Here is a 9,247-nt window from a genome sequence, read left to right on the forward strand (position 1 = left end):
AAGTGAAAGTTCAACTAAAGGTATTTATACACATGATTTTTTGGGTTAGAATTATATGTACAATTCTATTTGAGTTGAATATCTTTTAGAATATGATAAGATTAAATTTACTAGTGAGTTTCTTTTTTCCATATAGTTCAAATTTGCGTGTGTGTGTTTGATAAATGTCATATCCATGAATGATTTAGGTAAAAAGAGAACCAGAGGTTATACACATATGCTAGATGTGTGGGACTTGCCAGATGGAGAATTCATACTTTTGAAGTAGATCATTGGGGCAATCCTATAGGTTGGGAAGAGAAAACTCTACTGAATGCAATTGGGAGCTAGGAGACACCAATGTGCTCCTCTCAATTTTCTTAGTTGGAAAGACATGCCTAAGGACTATATTATTGACATGGTTGAATTAATTCAGGTCTAGTATAAAACTTTATAAGTGTTGTTTCATCTTGCTTCTTGTAAAATTTTATGTCTTCTAATGTCTAACAAAATGATCTTTTTTGTTTGTTAATGATACTCATAATAGAGTAAGTTTCGATTTGTTCTTGAATTAACTGAACAAACAAAGAAAATATTGATTGATGACATGAGTCTGAAATGGAGAAAATTTAAATATGAATTGAAATCAAAAGGATATGATGAGAGCAAAACTAAGGAGGAAATGGTTGCTCACATCCCAGATCCAAGGGTTGATCCTTCTCAGTATCGTGATTTAGTACATTATTGGTGTTCTGAGAAAGGACAGGTATACATGACAATGTCACCAACCTTTTGCTAACATAACAATTATATATTATATCTTTATTTTTATTATTGACTTTTTATATTTGTTGGTTATAGAAAATAAGCAACATCAACAAAAGGAGCTGCTCAAAATATGAGGACTTGCATTGCATGGGAACCAATAATCTTCCAAGACGGATTCATGAGATGGTTTGTCTTTTTTGTATTTTTTAATATTAAATTGCTTAATACAAATAGGAAGATTGATTTTTTTAACTAATGTTAGACAACAAAGGCTAAGGGAGTGCAACCTTCTAGGGCAGAAATTTATATTGACACTCGAACTCGAAAAGATGGAAGCATTGTTCCTGAAAAGGCTGCTATTGTAATTTTAAGAATTTTAATTTTTATTTCAATACTTTTTCTTTGTTTTGCTCAATTTTCTAATAGAAGGTTATGGGGTGAGGAGGAGTAACTAATGTGGAGATGAGTTTTGTTTAGTGATATTGAAGTATTTAGGATATTGATGTATGATAATAATTTATAAGGTGTATTTATGTAGGATGAACTATAAAAGAAAATGGTTGAAGCAAAGAGTTCACAAAATTTACAAAGCACCCAAGATTCTACCAATTGGACAAATGATATATATTCAAAAGTCAAAGGACCTGAAAAAAAGAGGACGTGTGCGTTGTCTTGGCAAGCTTCCACATCAAGCAAGTTCATCTCAATGCTCTTATGCAAACAATAGAATTCAAAAGTTAGAGAATTTGCTTGAAAACCTTGTAGATGTGCTTAAAGTGCGATTTGCAGAAGATCCACAAATTAATCAAGTCTTAGAAGCAATAGATCAAGAGGTATGAATTTATAATTCTACTTATTCAACGATTTAACTATGATATGATACTTTACAAAGAAAAAACATTCTTTTACAAATGGTTCTACCAGTAAAAATCATCAAACTACAAACAATCTTAACTAGAGGTGAATTGAAATTTAGATGGTAATGAAGTTGTGAGCCGACAACAAAATGTTATTTCAGGAACATGATTTAAATGGTAATGAAGATGTGAGCCGGCCACAAAATATTCAAGTGTTTGGTTTTTATTTTGTCTATTTGTCCAGCAACTCGAATTAACTCTTTTATACATTTAGAAATATAGAAACTTGTTACATTTTAGTGATGATTCACTCCATGATGCACCAAAAATATACACTTAGGAAGGACTATGCACATGGTACTAAAAAACAAGGCAAAGTGAATTGGAAAATTTTCTATAGCACTACTGATGCTAGATCATTTCACAATGACAATGGATCAAGGGATACAATATGTTAAAAAGCACACAATCTAGTTACAATAATCACAAATCAGGCTAACAAAAATTTAATTGTATGTAGCAAGTTGTTGTAACTTTTCAAAGGCCATGTTGCAGCAGATCTCTAACTTTGCGCAACATAATAATAAGCTCATGTATATTTAATTAAAAATTATAATCAACAAAGAGTGTAATTAGGAACTAGTTTTATTATTATTATATGGCATTTACCTATAGAAGACCGTAGGTACAAGTAAATTGACTTTTACCTACAGTTAGAGATTATAGGTATAAATTAATATCTTTTACCTACACATTTGAAATAGTAGTTGTTACCTATAGTGATAGTTAAATTTGACTATAGGTAAAAATATATCCGTAGGTAAAGCTTATAGTGACAAACTATTAGTTGTCACTGTATACCCCTCAAAGTTGATGCAAAAAACGTTTGTAGGACAAAGTCCTTTATACATCTACCTACGGATTTTGGACTTCTAGTGACAAATTTTGTCTGTAGGTATAAGTCATTTTCCTTGTATGGAAGAGGCCATTCATGAGAGATTTAATTACAATAAGCCTGACACTACAATGTCAAAGTTGGATGTGTCTTTTGCAAAGATGAAGATAGAGGATATTGTTAAGTCTATTGCTGCGTCGAGTCAGAACCAACTTGCATCCAACTCACTAGTTGATGATTAACCTGAAGAGGTCAGAGAACCAACTGGATGCTTGTTGATGAAACAATATCTAGAGCCTACATCACACGTGATCCTATGGAAAAAGTCCATATAAGGAAATCTCTTAAGAACACAAAACTACTATCTGAGATTGAGTGAAAACACATAGATGATGTCATGTCTGATGAATACTGGGTCAAAGCAATGCAAGAAAAGCTAGCCCTGTATCAAAAGAATGATGTATGTAAGCTAGTAGAATTCCCCAAAGGAAAATTTGTTGATGAAGCAAAGTGGGTGTGCAGAAACAAATTTGATGAAACATGTAAGGTAGGGAGGAACAAGGTGAAGGTTGTAGCCAAAGGTTACTCACAACAGGAAGGTATCGATTATACTGAAACTTTTGCTCTTGTTGCTCGTGTAGAGGAAATACGCATTTTACTGTCCTTTGTTGCCCATCATGGTATGATGTTGCATCAAATGGATGTAAAAAATGTGTTCCTAAATAGAATAATCAAGGAAGAGGTCTATGGGGAAAAACCCCTGGGTTTGAGAGTTCTATCTACGCTTATCATGTTTTCAAACTTAACAAAGCCTTGTATGGATTAAAACAAGCTCCTCGAGCTTGGTATGAAAAGTTAAGTTCGTTTTTAACTAAAAATGGCTTTATAAGAGGAAATGTAGATACTATTTTGTTTCACAAAGATTATGGTACTTAGTTTCTAATTGTCCAAATATATATGGACAATATCGTATTCAGTCCGGAGAAAAGGAATACAGGTTTGTTGGTTATTGTGATGCGGATTTTGTTGAAGATAAAGTGGAAAGAAAAAGCACCAGTGGAAGATGTCACTTCATTGGTGGATGCTTGGTCTCTAGGATGAGCAAGAAACATAGGACAATAGCTTTATCCACAACAGAGGCAAAGTATATATATACTGCAAGTTGTTATTCCCAACTCTTATGGATCAAACATCAACTTGAGGACTACAACTTGTATGAGAGTAAAATCCATATCCTTTTTGATAATATTGCTGTCATAGATCTTTCTAAAAACCCATCATGTGTTCATGTTCCAAACACATAGAAATAAAACATCATTTCATTAGGTATCACATCTGAAATGGTATTGTGGAATTATAGTTTGTATCCACAGAAGATCAGCTTGCTAATTTATTTACAAACCCTTTATTGAGGGTGGGCTAGTCTGATTGAGAGAAAGGCTTGGCATGTTACCTGTGGAATGTGGTTTTAAATCCATGTGTGAAATCATAACATTTCACTACGTGTCCAAAGGACCTATTTTCGAATGAGCTTAGTTATTATCTATACACTACATACATGTATCCAATATATTGACTGTGACCACTAACGCAACTTTAGTCAAACACAACATTTTCAGTTCATTTATGCTAAGTCACCTAAAGTGGGTCTCATCCTGTTTGAAAAAGCCCATACCTTGTCAACTTCCCCCCAGGATCTCTTTCTCTTTCTTCACCCTAAACACTTAACCGTCACTATAACTCATAATTATGTTCTTTCACTATCAAAACCTTATGCAAACTCTTCAAATTCCCTCTCCCATAAACCTCTTTGTAAACTAACCTCTTTTCCTATCGAAAACCCCAAAACTCCTAACCCTAACAATGGCCAAGAAACAAAACCAACCCCAACTGTCCAAATCACACCTCATTTCACAAACAACCCCCGCTACATTTTCTAGGAATGGTTCCCATGTTCAGATTACCAGACCTGCACTTGTGACTATCTTTGCTACACAAGTCACAATGAAGGACAAGGAACCACGAGCTCATGTTAAACACTTCTTTGATATCTACTTGTTGGAAAATGTTGGCTACGTCATCAATGCCCAACTCATGCTGTGTGGCATCCACCACTTCTTTGAAGACCCCAAGGTGGTGATGGCTGAACTCATCAAAGAGTTTTAGAGGACTGTCAAAGTTTACAGGAATGAAGACATTAGAGGATATTTTGCAAGAAGAGTGCTTGGCATCCAAGTGAAGCTGTCTATTGAGACATCGCTCAAGCTGTTGGTCGTGAGTATCGAGGAACCAAATTCATGAATAGTTGGGGAGATAAACTGAAAGACCACATCAGGCACTCCTTGTGGGGACTGATGACTCCCCACTGCAGTTACTTTTTGTGCATTTATGTCTCAAAGAAATTTCAATGGGGAGTTTTCATTGGAAAACGCACCGGGTCATCAGGTATTTAAAATTAAAATGGATGAATCCGAGTATCGAACACAGGGAACTAATGTTAGCTTGAATTAAATTCAGAATCGAAGCATTGTTGAGAGAACATGTATAAGTGATAAATTCAAATAGAATTTAAACTAAACTTGTATGCTAAAAACTATAAAATGCAAGGTAAATAAAATGACAACAGTAGGTAGATATGTTGGGTCTTTCTAACAAACAAGCTGATGCATAGAAATATATTTCTCTAATCAATCGTGCTCTTGTGTTCTATGCTGTAGCTTAAATTACTAAACCCTCGATCCTTTGTCAAGCTGAATATCCAAGCTTCGTCCGCAGATCCCTTATTTAAGACTACACCCAATTTAGACAGCCCTCTTAGGTTTAGACTAACTTAAACTGAGTTTCGTCCGCAGATCCCTCGTGTAAGTCTAGACTTAGCTCAAGTAGCTTACTAAAGTTTTGCCTAATTGTTCGGCTTCCGGCAAGTGCACCGGATCACACAAGTAGTATAAAACGGTAAGAATCGAGTATCGAACTCTTGGGGAACTTGTGTTATTTGATAAGCTATTTCAACAAATAGATGTCTGGTGTGGAAAGATAAGTGTGAATATGAACAAGTGTATAAACTATCTGTGCAAAAAGAAAGAAAATCACATGAGAGGTAACCAAATTCACACGGGTAAAAGGTTCACATTCATTTCACTATTATCAATTAAAACTTATTAAAACATATTCGTCCCACTGTCACATCCTATCAGAGCATTGTGTCTCGACGTCCTTCAGCACAAGGTTCCTTAAAGCACTTCACCTAGCCATCTGCTCCCCCGAACAAAGTTCAAGATCATCACAGGATCCAAACACAAACAACACACAGGGGATGAGTTATCACATTCCTAACTAATAGAGAAGCAAGACAACTAGATATACATATCATATAAACAAAATAAAACTTAATTAAATATAACTCACATAATTCCACCACTTTGTCATTCAAAATTCACCTTTCAATCATCAATCACCTTACACAAGAATCACACACTCTAATCAAGACATAATAACACATCAATTTCATAATAAACAATTAGTAAGCGTATGCAACAGTTATGTTAAGACTCAATCCTATATGCAATATGGTACCATGTCAGTGAAAAACCACCCTGGGATGCTTAGGAGTACATAACAAGACACACCGCACAATGGGTTTGTCAAGTCACTCTCACTAAGTTAGATCATAGGGAGACCAGTCAGGGTCACGATATTTTGCGAGAATACTCCAACCATATGGGATCAACATAGGCTTAAAGGAGAACTCAAACCCGGTGACCCTCAAGGCTTACACTCTGAAGAGTCCGTCAGGGCCTCTCCCTCCTGATTCAGGTCCAACCCCTAAAATAATTTTTCATGCAGATACTGCTCATGAATTATACAATACCCCCGACCTCACACTCGTGTTTTAAACACGTTCAACACAATTGCACTACGATTTAACACTGGTTCCTAAATAGGAAACCTACACTTTCTCTTTAACACTGGTTCCTAATTAGGAACCTACACTTTCTCTTTAACACTGCGCGTCAACGTTTTTCTCAAGATAACACTAGTCGAGTTATTGCACAATTCATATCTTACAACACAAGTAATGTCACATCAAGTGTTAACTACACATTTATCCACAACCAAAACTCATTCACAATTTCACATGTCATAGTGTCACAATCCACCATCACATGTTTACACGTATCTCACAAATTAACACATGTTCAACTTTACACTTATACTCAATCTCAATAACAATATTATAATCTCAAAGCAACATGTTATTCCACAATTCATCACATATTTCATTTATAAACATCGCTCATGAATTAAACAATACCACGATCTCACACTCATGTTTCAAACACGTTTAACACATTGCGCTACAATTTAACACTGGTTCCTAACTAGGAACCTACACTTTCTCTTTAACACTGTGCATAAACAATGATCGGGTTATTGTATAATTCACAGCTCACAAATACCATTATTGTAACATCAAGTGTTAAACACATCCACTTATTCACAACCAAATATCATACCCACAATTTAACATCTCATAACATTCCTAATGATATTCATAAGGTACAACATACACATGTTCATCAAATCTAACCATAATATTCTCAAACTCCAACACTCAATAATTTTTGGAATCATACTATAACAAATCTACAATATTATTTACATAAAATATTAATATAAATAAATATATAACTAATTCTATATATATAAACTAGCATACATCATATCTAAATTTCTCCTTACTTTATTTCATCAATTCATGCTAATTAGAAAAATGCTCGAATTATAGGGTTCACACTCGACACAATAGCATATCAATTTCACAACAATTGGTTTGTCAAACATATATAATTTACAATTATAATTATAAGGATAGAATAAAAATGACGAAAACACCCAAAAACTCATTCCAATTGATACTCTAAGGATCCCTACACATGTTCTCACTAATCCCCAATTGTGAATAACTTATCGCTTACCTCTAAGCAGACTCACGTATCTTCCAACAGTGATAGCGGCATCTCTAGCAATTTCCTGAGATTCCTCAATTTTTCTCTGATTGCTCATATAGGGTTCCCATACATTAGAGAGATTGAGAAGTGATTGAAGCCTCCATTTGTATTATCTTCGTGCGATTCCTTTTTCTCCCTCTAAAAATATTATCTCGCAAATCCCAACGGTAAAGTTGTGAGAAATTGAATTTCGAACGACATATAAACTTTTCACGACAATCCAACGGTTAACCAAACCGGGATCGTAGTTTTACCGATACAGCTCTGGGTTTCTGCGGGAAAGGAAAAGGCTACGATGTGAAGGGTATTTCTCTCATCTCAGTCATGATAACAAAATTCCCAACGGTGAGAATGCTGGGAATTGGGTTGCGAACCTGGTATTTAAATTTCACGACGATCCAACAGTAAATGAGTCTGAGATCATCATTTTTCTGAGACAGATTTGGTGGGTTGCGGGAAAAAGAAAGGGGTTTTAGGGAGGAGAAGAGTAAAAACGAAATTGAGGGGATAAGCTGTTGTTAAAGCTACTATCTGACCTAACATATCATTATTTATACCTAGGATACTCACAACCAATTATTTTATTTATTTTTATTATTTTATAAAAATAAACTCCATTTTATTCTCTATCAAATGAATAAATAAAATACCCTTTTTATTTTTTTTATCAAACTATTATTTTAATACACTTATTTCTCTTTATTTATTTAATTACAAAAACCTTATCATAAAACTCTATTTATTTACAAATAACAACTTTTTTTTAATTAGTCTATGAAAAATGGGATGTTACAATTCTACCCCGCTTAGCTGATAAGGACTCGCTTAGCGCTCACATTGCCGCAATGAATTCAGCTTAGCTGCCATGACTGGCACTTAGCTTCATGGACCTCAGTTATGGCCGCAAGGAATTTAGCTTGGCAACAATAGGTCACGCGAACTAGTATATATCAGGTTTGCATTCCTCTCTTCCCTTAAACTTCTTTTATTTATTGCTATTTATCTTTTGCTTTAAAGAAGTTTATTTTGAATTTTCTTTTGAGTAATTCATGTTAATGGTGCATTGTTAATCCAAAAAGAGAGGGTGAAAGTTTAATTAGGGAATAGTCTTTGTATCTTAATTCAACCCCCCCTTCTTAAGATAACTGAGGCCATTTGTCCAACATCCTATTCTTGATAACTCACTTTTCTCTAAAAAGACAAACTATCCAGAATGATAAAATGAGGTCACATGAACGTCTTGAAAACACAGTCAATCAAATGCTTTTTTCTTTTTCTTTTTGAACTCTTTTTGCTTTACTCGTTGTTTATGGCACCCCACCAACGTGCAGGACGAGTAATCTCTGATTGAACGGTCTTGGAAGTCAACACTCAGGAGCGCAGGTCGCTTTGAGCAAACAAACCAATGGCTTACACTCGTATTCCGGTGAAAGTTGAATAAGCAAAGATGTGTTTGTGAAAGGATGAGAGAGACAAGGATGTCAAATTCATCCATTTTAGCATTGTAACTGTGGTTTACAATAATGACATAAACTTGAAAATCCTGATGAGTCATTAGAGACACCTAACAACAGCTTTCAAAATTTCCCCATGTGTGGTGTCGCTTGTCAATGTCGGGACCCATACGTGATTCTTCTCAAATTTCAGCCAGCCTGCATCAATTAGACTTTGCACCTTACGCTTCAGGGTCATACAATGCTCAATGGAATGCCCCGGGGCTCCTCCATGATAAGCAC

At 34.9% G+C, this 9,247-nt stretch overlaps 1 pseudogene; it reads left to right on the plus strand.

Moving 5' to 3' along the window:
- The first annotated feature begins 586 nt into the window (after nt 1-586).
- Nucleotides 587-2,741, plus strand: LOC121174561 (uncharacterized; annotated as a pseudogene).
- Nucleotides 2,742-9,247: the final 6,506 nt, after the last annotated feature.

This window comes from Glycine max, chromosome 3 (assembly GCF_000004515.6).
Source record: "Glycine max cultivar Williams 82 chromosome 3, Glycine_max_v4.0, whole genome shotgun sequence".
NCBI classification, from domain to species: Eukaryota; Viridiplantae; Streptophyta; class Magnoliopsida; order Fabales; family Fabaceae; genus Glycine; species Glycine max.